Here is an 8733-nt window from a genome sequence, read left to right as displayed (position 1 = left end):
GGCCAGGAACACCTTGGGCAAGTTAATCTCTCTGTGGCCTATATTTTTGAAAATGGTTTAATCAGACCTAAGTCACAGGGTCATGGTGAAGTTTAAATAATGTGTTGAAGCAACAACTGTGTCTAATACATGGATGATGGTTAGTACAGACAGCCGCTACTGGCTGAGATAGCATTGGCCCCAAATTAGATAAGAAGCCTGGATGGATTTCAGCTCCACTCACCCTCAGGGGCCCATGTGCAGGCCGAATTCACGTCCACATGGGACAGCCTGTGCATGTTATTTCAAAGGATTAGACTAGACACAGGTTATCTTCCTTCTTCCTCTGACAAGTGTTAAAGGGCTAGGTAGTATGCCAGGGGCTGAAATAGAGCAGATAACAACAGATAGGACTCTTGTCTTCATGCTCTGAAGCCTAGCAGAGGAAAGAGGAGACAGAGATTAAACAAGTGAGTGCTTAATTAGCAAAAGGATCAATTTTATCTTGAAAAATTCTAATGGGCTTTGTGAGTACGTGACTGATGGGAACCTAACTTAATGAAGGTGGTAGGTGGCAGAAAGGTTTATAACCCAGTCTGAGAATGAGAGGGATAGGAGTTAGCCCTGGAAGCCTGCAGGCAGAGAAGTGTGCCAGGCAGCAGGAACAGCCTGTGCACAGTGTTGATGCGTGCAGGCCGTGACATCTTTTGAGGCCTGACTGCTAGAGCTGGCCGAAGAACAAGGCCCAGGTGAGGCAGGCCTGAGCAGTCAGTTTGCTCTGCTGAGGAATTAGGAACCAATCTCAGGATAAGAAGTCATTGGAGGATTTTAACCACAACAACAGAGTTAACATTTGTTATCATTTTTCTCTCAATAAATGCACATCTAAAGTTTCAAGTTGCTAACTACTAAATTTTGCTTGGTGAATGGAGCTCTCTTTTTTGGCAACTACCACTCATGAGTGTCATGAGGAAAACTAGGGTTAGTCATTAACACCATCTCCTCCAAAAGGGTGGGAGGCAGATCAGCACAGTGGCTGAGCTTATCTCTACTCATCATAATAACGAATGAGTAAAATGAACCTACCTCATAGTATTGTGAAGGGAGTCAGATGAGATGACTGTGCAGGGCTTAGTATGTGCTGACATTTAGGTATTTTATAAGGAATGTTAGCTATCATTCATTCATGTGCAAACACAAAGGACAATACAAGTAATTTTTGGTTTATTTTAAAAATCCATTTCCAAGAGAGTCAAATGTCACTTCAGTTTATGTAAAGCTCACTCCTAATCATTGAGTAAATACTGTGAACGTGAATTGGGGAGTTTAAGTAGCAGAGAATCAGCACGTCTGACATACTTAAGACCTGGACATACTTGGCCTTGGCACTGGCCTAGTTCCCAAACATTTTGAGGTGTTCCCAATCACCATGGGAAGTCTGAAGCTCATGCTCCTTGAAGACCTATCACAGTCTGATTAATAATTCTGGCTGTCAGCCCTCTAGTGTTTCAAACCTTGTGAGGTTATTTTGTGATGCCTCTGGCTTGTCCTCAGAGGGAGGACTCTTAAAATTTTAAATTATTTTATTTTTCTATTAGAATTGACATTCAATATTCTTTTATATTAGTTTTGGGTGTACAGCATAGTGTTAGGCATATTATATAACTTATGTAGGTATCCCCATGATAAGCCTAGAACCCACCTGGCACCATACATAGTTATTACAATATTATTGACTAAATTCCCTATGCTGTTCTTTACATCTCTGTGACTGCTTTTATAACTGACAATTTGTACTTTTTAATCTCTTCACCTTTTTCAGCCAGCTCCCCAAGTCCCTCCCATCTGACAACCATCAGTTTGCTCTCTGTATCTATGAGTTTTTTTCTGTTTTGTTAGTTTCGTTTGTTTTTAGAGTCCACATATAAGTGAAATCATATAGTATCTGTCTTTCTCTGTCTGACTTATTTCACTGAGCACAATACCCCCTAGGTCCATCCATGTTGTCACTAATGGTAAGATTTCCTTCTCTTTTATGGCTGAGTAGTATTTCATTGTATACACGCATCACATCTTCTTTATCCATTCATCTCTTGATGGACACTTAGGTTGCTTTGGTATTTGCCTATTGCAAATAATGCTGCAATGAACATAGGGGTGCATATGTCTTCTTTTCCAAGTTGAAAATTTTATTTTGCTAATGTGCAAATAGAATATAGCAGTCCACTTTCTGTGCTTTCTGAACACTTAGCCACTGATGAGTTCCGTACGATGCTATTGACCTTCACAGTGCTGGTGTCTGATCTTTTATGGAAGCCAGCCTGAATTCCTTCTACAACCGCATTCATTTATCTTTCCAGATGTTTTCTTCATTGGCCTCTGCATGTTACTGCTTCATTGGAAAGACTTCATTTTCTAATTGCACAATGGTCCTTTTAATCTCATTATTCTTACTGACCAGGGATACCCAATTTGACTCCTTTCCTCTTCATTTAGATCCAGCTGTGAGTTGCAGGTTCTTTCTCTGCCAGTCTAAGTCTTGCATATGTCTCATTACTTCTGGAGCTCTTCCTGTGCGTGCTCAAGCATCTGAATGAGATGTTCATTATACACTTTCCAGGCATTGCGTCCGCGCTGTGACATTAGTTCCAGATTCACCATTCAAACTGCTTCACACTCTCACTGAGCTATAGAATTGTTTACACATTCTGGATACAGTAATGTCATTTTTCTGACTCGAGGAAGGAGCTGTGGGTTCCTATCGTTTCATATCAAGCAATTCAATTGGTTGTCCAGCAGCCAGTCTTTCAAATTCATTTCTCATTAAGTAGGTTTAAAAAGCAGAATAGTCTGGGAATGTGAAGTGGCTCAGGTAGTAGGTTGGTATCTGTGAGTTTCCTCTTCCACCAAGCATCGCAGCCCCCTCCCGTGAACCAGGTGCTTCATAACCTTGGTAACAATACTACAGCACGCTCACCACAACTGCTCCAGCCACCAAACCCAGCCTGCCATTTTTAAGCTCATCTGAGTTTTCTGAGTCTTTTTTGAATGAGTGCTTTGGATTTCTTTAGATAAATATCCAGACATGGAATTGCTGGGTACTCTATTTTTATTTTTTTCTTTTATTTCCCTTGCCCAAGGGGATATATCACAAAAAATATTACTAAGAAAAATGTCAGAAATTGCTTTTATAGAAGTTTTATGGTTTTGGGTCATATATTTAAGTATTTAATCAACTTTGAGTTTATTCTTATATATGGTGTAAGAAGGTGGTCTAGTTTCATTTTTTTTTTTGCATGTATCTGTCCAGTTCTTTCAAGCATTTATTACATAAATTGTCTTTACACCATTGTATGTTCTTGCTTCTTTTGTTATTAATTAACCATATATGCATGGGTTTATTTCTGGGCTCTCTATTCTGTTCCATTAATCTATGCTTCTGTTTGTATGCCAGGATTTGATTGCTGTTTTGATTACTATAGCCTGGTAGTATAGTTTGATATCAGGTATTGTGATACCTCCAACTTTGTTTTTCTTTCTAAATATTGCTGTAGCTATTCGGGGTCTTTTGTGGTTCCGTAAGAATTTTTGGATTATTAGTTTTAGTTTTGTGAAAAATGCCATTGGTATTTTGATAGGAATTACATTGAATATAAAGATTGCTTTGGGTAGTAAGGATATTTTAACAGTATTAATTCTTCCTATTCACTAGTGTGTATATGCTTTCATTTATTTGTATCTTCTTCAATTTTTTTCTTTAATGTTTTATAACTTTCTAATACAGGTCCTCTACCTTCTTGGTTAAATTTATTCCTACGTATTTTATTTTTTTGATGCAATTGTAGATGGGATTGTTCTCTTACCTTCCCTTTATGATAGTTTAGTATCGGTGTATAAAAATGTAAACGATTTCTGAATATTAATTTGGTATCTGCTAGTTTACTAAATTTACTTATCAGCTCTAAGAGTTCTTTGGTGGAATATTTAGGGTTCTTGGTAGGACTTTTGATGGAACAGAATACTCAGGGCCGAGGGGTGGCAAGGAAACACTTCTGGCTACTCTTGAATTATCAAGCAAACACAGCGCACGTGAGGAGGTGCCTCTGGGACCTCTCACTGTCATATGCTGGGGACCTTAAAGAGGAGAAGAGCTGCAAGCCAGGCCCAGAGCCTGGAGTCTGGGAGGAGCAAGTACACTCGTGTCCTCAGGGTGCCTCAGTCAGCGGGGTGGGTGAGCACAGGGGCTGTTGGCTCTTTCCCAGGCTTTCCACCTGATTACGGGGCCCCTTGCACTTTTTCACTTTCTGCCCTCATCTTCTGCACCTTCCACACCCTCTTCTCTTGCTCTGTTCCATTACCGCGCTGTCAACGCAGCTTTCCATTCACACTCATTTTTCCGAGATCCGTGTGGAATTGTGCACTCTCCTCCAAAACTCAACCTGAATGTAAACCCACTCGCTGGGACTTCGTGCATGCTCGCTTCATACTGACAGGCCTGTCCCCACACCCCCCTGCTGGGTTTCCTACTTGTTTCTTCTCAGTGTCTTGTCCCTAAAACGTTGTCTCTTTCCAATTCCATCCTCTGCCTCTTTCTCTCTCCCCCTCCCTTATCTCCCTCGGTGGCCATGTCCTGACATAGAGTTTTAGGGAGCCCCTCTATGATCATGGCTGCCATATGATTAGAACCCCAACCCTAAATGGGGTCCTCCACTTTGGGCTCAGGCATCCAGTTGCCTATTGGACATTTGCCATCGAATGTCCCACAGGCATAAGCTCTGACCCCCCATCAAAGTGCTTCTCCTCAGGTCACTCAGCCAGTGCATGTCCTCACCATTAGACAGTGAGGAGGCCAGAAGATCGGAAGCTACCACAGAGTCTGCCCTCTTCTTTATCCTCAATACCCAAACCAGGTACTTTCTGAGGTCAGTTGGCCTCTCTCTGTCTCTGTGCCACTATCTTAGTTCTGGCAGAAGTCATTCCCACTGGATTCCTGCAATAACTCCTTCCCACCAGTGCACCTGCCCTGGAGGTCATTCCTCAGGTCACATCTTAAAACACATAGCTAAGCACTTTTCACAGCTCCCAGGGGCATGCAGGATGAAGGCCCTAATCCTGAACTTGGTGTCAAGACCTTTGGTCTCATTTCTGCTTATAACAAACTTTACCTCTTTCACTCATACCTGCTCCTCTGAAATACTGAGCTCTTCCCTGATTTCTGTCAGACTTCAGACCGCCACTCTGACATGCATGTTGTAAAGTTTCCTAGTTTTTAAGATCAATGTTACTGTATGTTGTACAGTATTCTTGAACTAGTCCAGTAATCATTTATGGAACTAAGGCTTGGTAATAATGTTTTCACTTGACCCCTGATAGGAGGCAGTGGATAAAAAATAAGCCCTCCAGCTGCACTGGGGAACTCTCTGTGTGTATGCAAATATCCAACCTCCACTCATGACTGAGCAGCTTGTCAAGGGCCTGCCCAAGGCTGAGACCCGTGGTGGGACTCAAGGAGGAGTGCAGATGAGGGCACACCCTGCTGCAAGCAGGTTACAGTTCAGGTGAGGGGATCTGGCAAAATGCAGACAGAGCCAGTACACACCTGACCCTGAGGAGGCCAGAAAGAAGATATTGACAACTGCCCTTGTGTGTGCAAGGAGGCTCCGAGCACAGGGGGCTCAGGAGGAGAAGCTTTGTGGACAGGGAGCACCTGCAAGTGGTCCAGCAGGCTTCACTCTGGGGAAAACTTTCATGAAATCCTGGTGCCATCACCCTCACAGGTGTTGCTTCAGTTGAACAGGTGAGGTAATGGGCATGCACATGTTTAAAAGTGTCCCAGGTGACTCAGCTGGGTATCCAAGGTTAAGAACCATAGGATCCCAAGAGGGGAAATGAGGGAGTACACATCAAAAGCAGAGGGTGCTGAATGAGCAATGGCTTAGCACTTGTTTGGGAAAGAATGAGCAGTCAAGTTTGATCAAAGGGGACCTGTGCAAGGTAATTCTGCAAGGTAGCTTGGAGCTGTGTGTATGCCACAAGGAAGCCACACTTACTTTGAGTGGAGAACCATAGGTGCTCAGTGACCAGAACTCTGAGGAACATTGCTCTGGTCTAGTGACTTTGATGATTGGGATGAGGCTGGAGACCATACAGGTCATAGAAAAGGTAATGAGAACATCACTTGGAGGATTGGGAATGGAAAGCTGGGAGGATTTGTGAGTAGTCTAGAGATACAATTGACATCAATCATCTTTAGGTCTTAATGTAGCTGCTAAATAAGCCAACAATGAAGAGATATTACAGAAGATACATTTAGAATGAGCAACTGAGTTAAACCGAACCAGAGTTTTTCTTTTTTTACTATCTCTATTAGGTCTGGATAATAAAGTTATACTATCATCACACACAAAAAGAGTCTTAGGTGCAGATGGAAGGGGTCATCAACCACAGGGTCTCAGAGGGACAGAAGACTGATCTCCTGCACATTGTTACTTAAAGCATGAGTATGATTAAGAAATGACCTCTTCCCTTAAATATGTACCTTACATTTTCCTCTCTTATTTAAAAAACATCTTACTTAGGGACCTGTCTTTTGCAGAAGTTCTTTGCTGTAGTTTCAGTTCTGCTACCAAATCCAAATCAGTGGGAAGGTGTATCCGATGCTGGGTTCCATATGGGATCTCAAGTGTAGCTTGACGGGGGAGAGTCTGTCTTCTGATGCATCAGGACTAGGCCCATCACCTGGCTGGGTCTGTGAGGCAGCATTTCTCCAGAGTGGGGAATTGAACCTCAAAAGTAATCAGTTCCCAAGAGTAGGAAATCCCAGGGAGAGCCGTGTGTCATACAATTCTGGGGTGTTATCCCGGGCTGGGGTTTTGTGAGGCTCAGCAAGAACCTTACCACAGCAGGGAACACTGTCTACGGCCGTGGGAACACAGCTACCCCTCCCTTTACATGACCTGCTGCTCTCTCCTCTTGGCACCCCGTTGGTTACCTGTTAGCAGGTGTTGGAAGAGGCGCAGGGAGACTGGCCCAGCCTCGGGTTCTCTCTGCTCTGGACATCACCACCCGTCCCAGGGCCAGCACTTCAGCCTCTCCAGGCTTGAACCAGGCAGCATAGCCTCAGAGCTCAGCATCTGGCACAAGCCATGTCTGGTTCGCCCTCTCCTCTGCCACTCATGAGCTGATATGACACTGGGGCTTCCTGAAAACCTGCTTTACTCCCCTTTGTGAGTTTTAATTGCTTAATTGTTTCATAGACCCTCAGTGGATTATAACTTTTATGATTATAACTCTCCTTTTCTGGAACTTCATGTTTAAAATGGAGCAAATACCACACTCAAAACCTCTGGGGCTTCAGGGAATTGCAGTCCCACTCCTGGGCCCTGGTCGCCTCCTCCCCACCTCCTCCTGATTCCAGAATGGCAAGTCACAGTGAATCGGCTTCCAGGGGCATGGACACACAGAGCACAGGAGTGCAGGAATGAGAGTCCAGATGAAAGGATTCCTGGTCAACATAGGACAGCAAAGGTGAGCCCGTCAGGAAAGAGGCTTCTGTGTAGCCATTTGCTTAGGGTGTGGCCCAATATTAATACAGTATTCTGAACTTGTACTTGGCCGTAACCACACCCAGTTACTGTGCCACATGAGAATGGATCAAAGTCAGAGGGAGGCTGAGCACAGTTTATAAAAACACAGGGCTTATTTAGTTGTAATTTTCCTTTGGAGCCGGAGGCAAGGGGTATTGATCATAAAACAACTAAAAGAGTTACAGAGTTGAACTTGTTCCCAGAGTGTGTTGTGCAATTCCAAATGCACCCTGGCAAACCTCCAAGGAGGATGTAGGGACGGATGATGGAGTGCACAGGCAGCCACGGGAGAAGGACCATGTGGGTTTAAGGGTAAAGAGGGCTCTCAAGAGGAGAGACCCACTACTTGTTCCACAAGATGGAACTGCCTTTACAGATGCGCCTGAGGAAGGACAGGGGAGGTTCCTCAAGGTGAACAGAGAAGAGTTCGGGGGCGGGGGGGTGGGGGGTGGGGGGGTGGGCGGGGCGGGATTCTGTTCCCTTTACTTCCTAGGTGTTGGCCATGACCACCAATGCTTCTGTAACTTCCTCCTGCCTCATCTAGCTGAGCAGCAGAAAGGAGGCTGACTGCTCAGGTTTAGCCAACCTGTCACTGACAGGACTGCCATTGACCTACCCCAGCACATGCAGAGGTCTTCAAAGAAGGCAGCCAAGAGAAAAAAGGCAGGGCATGAACCCCCCTTTGCATGTAGAGAGAAAAAAGAGATTTAAAATTGTGAGTTGTTGAAATGACTATAGTCCTATTCATAAGGCAAACTAACCATGGAAAAATATGTACAGGTTGATTTCTTGGAGGCATATTTATGAAGCTGGAATTCATGTTATACCAACACAGTCCACAACAGCAAGCAGAATACTTTTCTAAATTAAAATCTATCTGACACGGAGTCCTCACTTAGCCAGGGTAGCCAGAATTTCCACCTGCTGCAGTCCCAGCCAACCCTATAGCACGATGCTGGCTGCACTCAGATGAGGTCCCAAGATCTGACTTCCGGGGCTTTGCCAGCATCATTCTCACGCCTCTCCTCTGCCACTTGCTAGCTGGGAGTGAGGAGGGGCCAGTTCCCATTCTTTAGCACACATCGGTCTGAACTTTGTGGTCATCTGGCTGGGATTTATGCTTTGTTAAAGGAAGGAGAGGGTATCAAGTTTGGGGAGCAAACAAAAA

The 8733-nt window shown here is 44.2% G+C and overlaps 1 pseudogene across 1 annotated transcript; it reads right to left on the bottom strand.

The window, feature by feature from the left end:
- Nucleotides 1-2323: 2323 nt before the first annotated feature.
- LOC308515466 (pre-mRNA-splicing factor SPF27-like) lies at nt 2324-2803 on the bottom strand (annotated as a pseudogene). The gene has a single exon. The product of its transcript is annotated as a pre-mRNA-splicing factor SPF27-like (transcript).
- Between the last annotated feature and the right edge of the window lie 5930 nt (nt 2804-8733).

Source organism: Myotis nattereri, assembly GCF_964212035.1.
Source record: "Myotis nattereri genome assembly, chromosome: 3".
NCBI classification, from domain to species: Eukaryota; Metazoa; Chordata; class Mammalia; order Chiroptera; family Vespertilionidae; genus Myotis; species Myotis nattereri.
The sequence above is the reverse complement of the archived record's forward strand: the minus strand, read 5'-3'. Positions and strand labels throughout refer to the sequence as shown.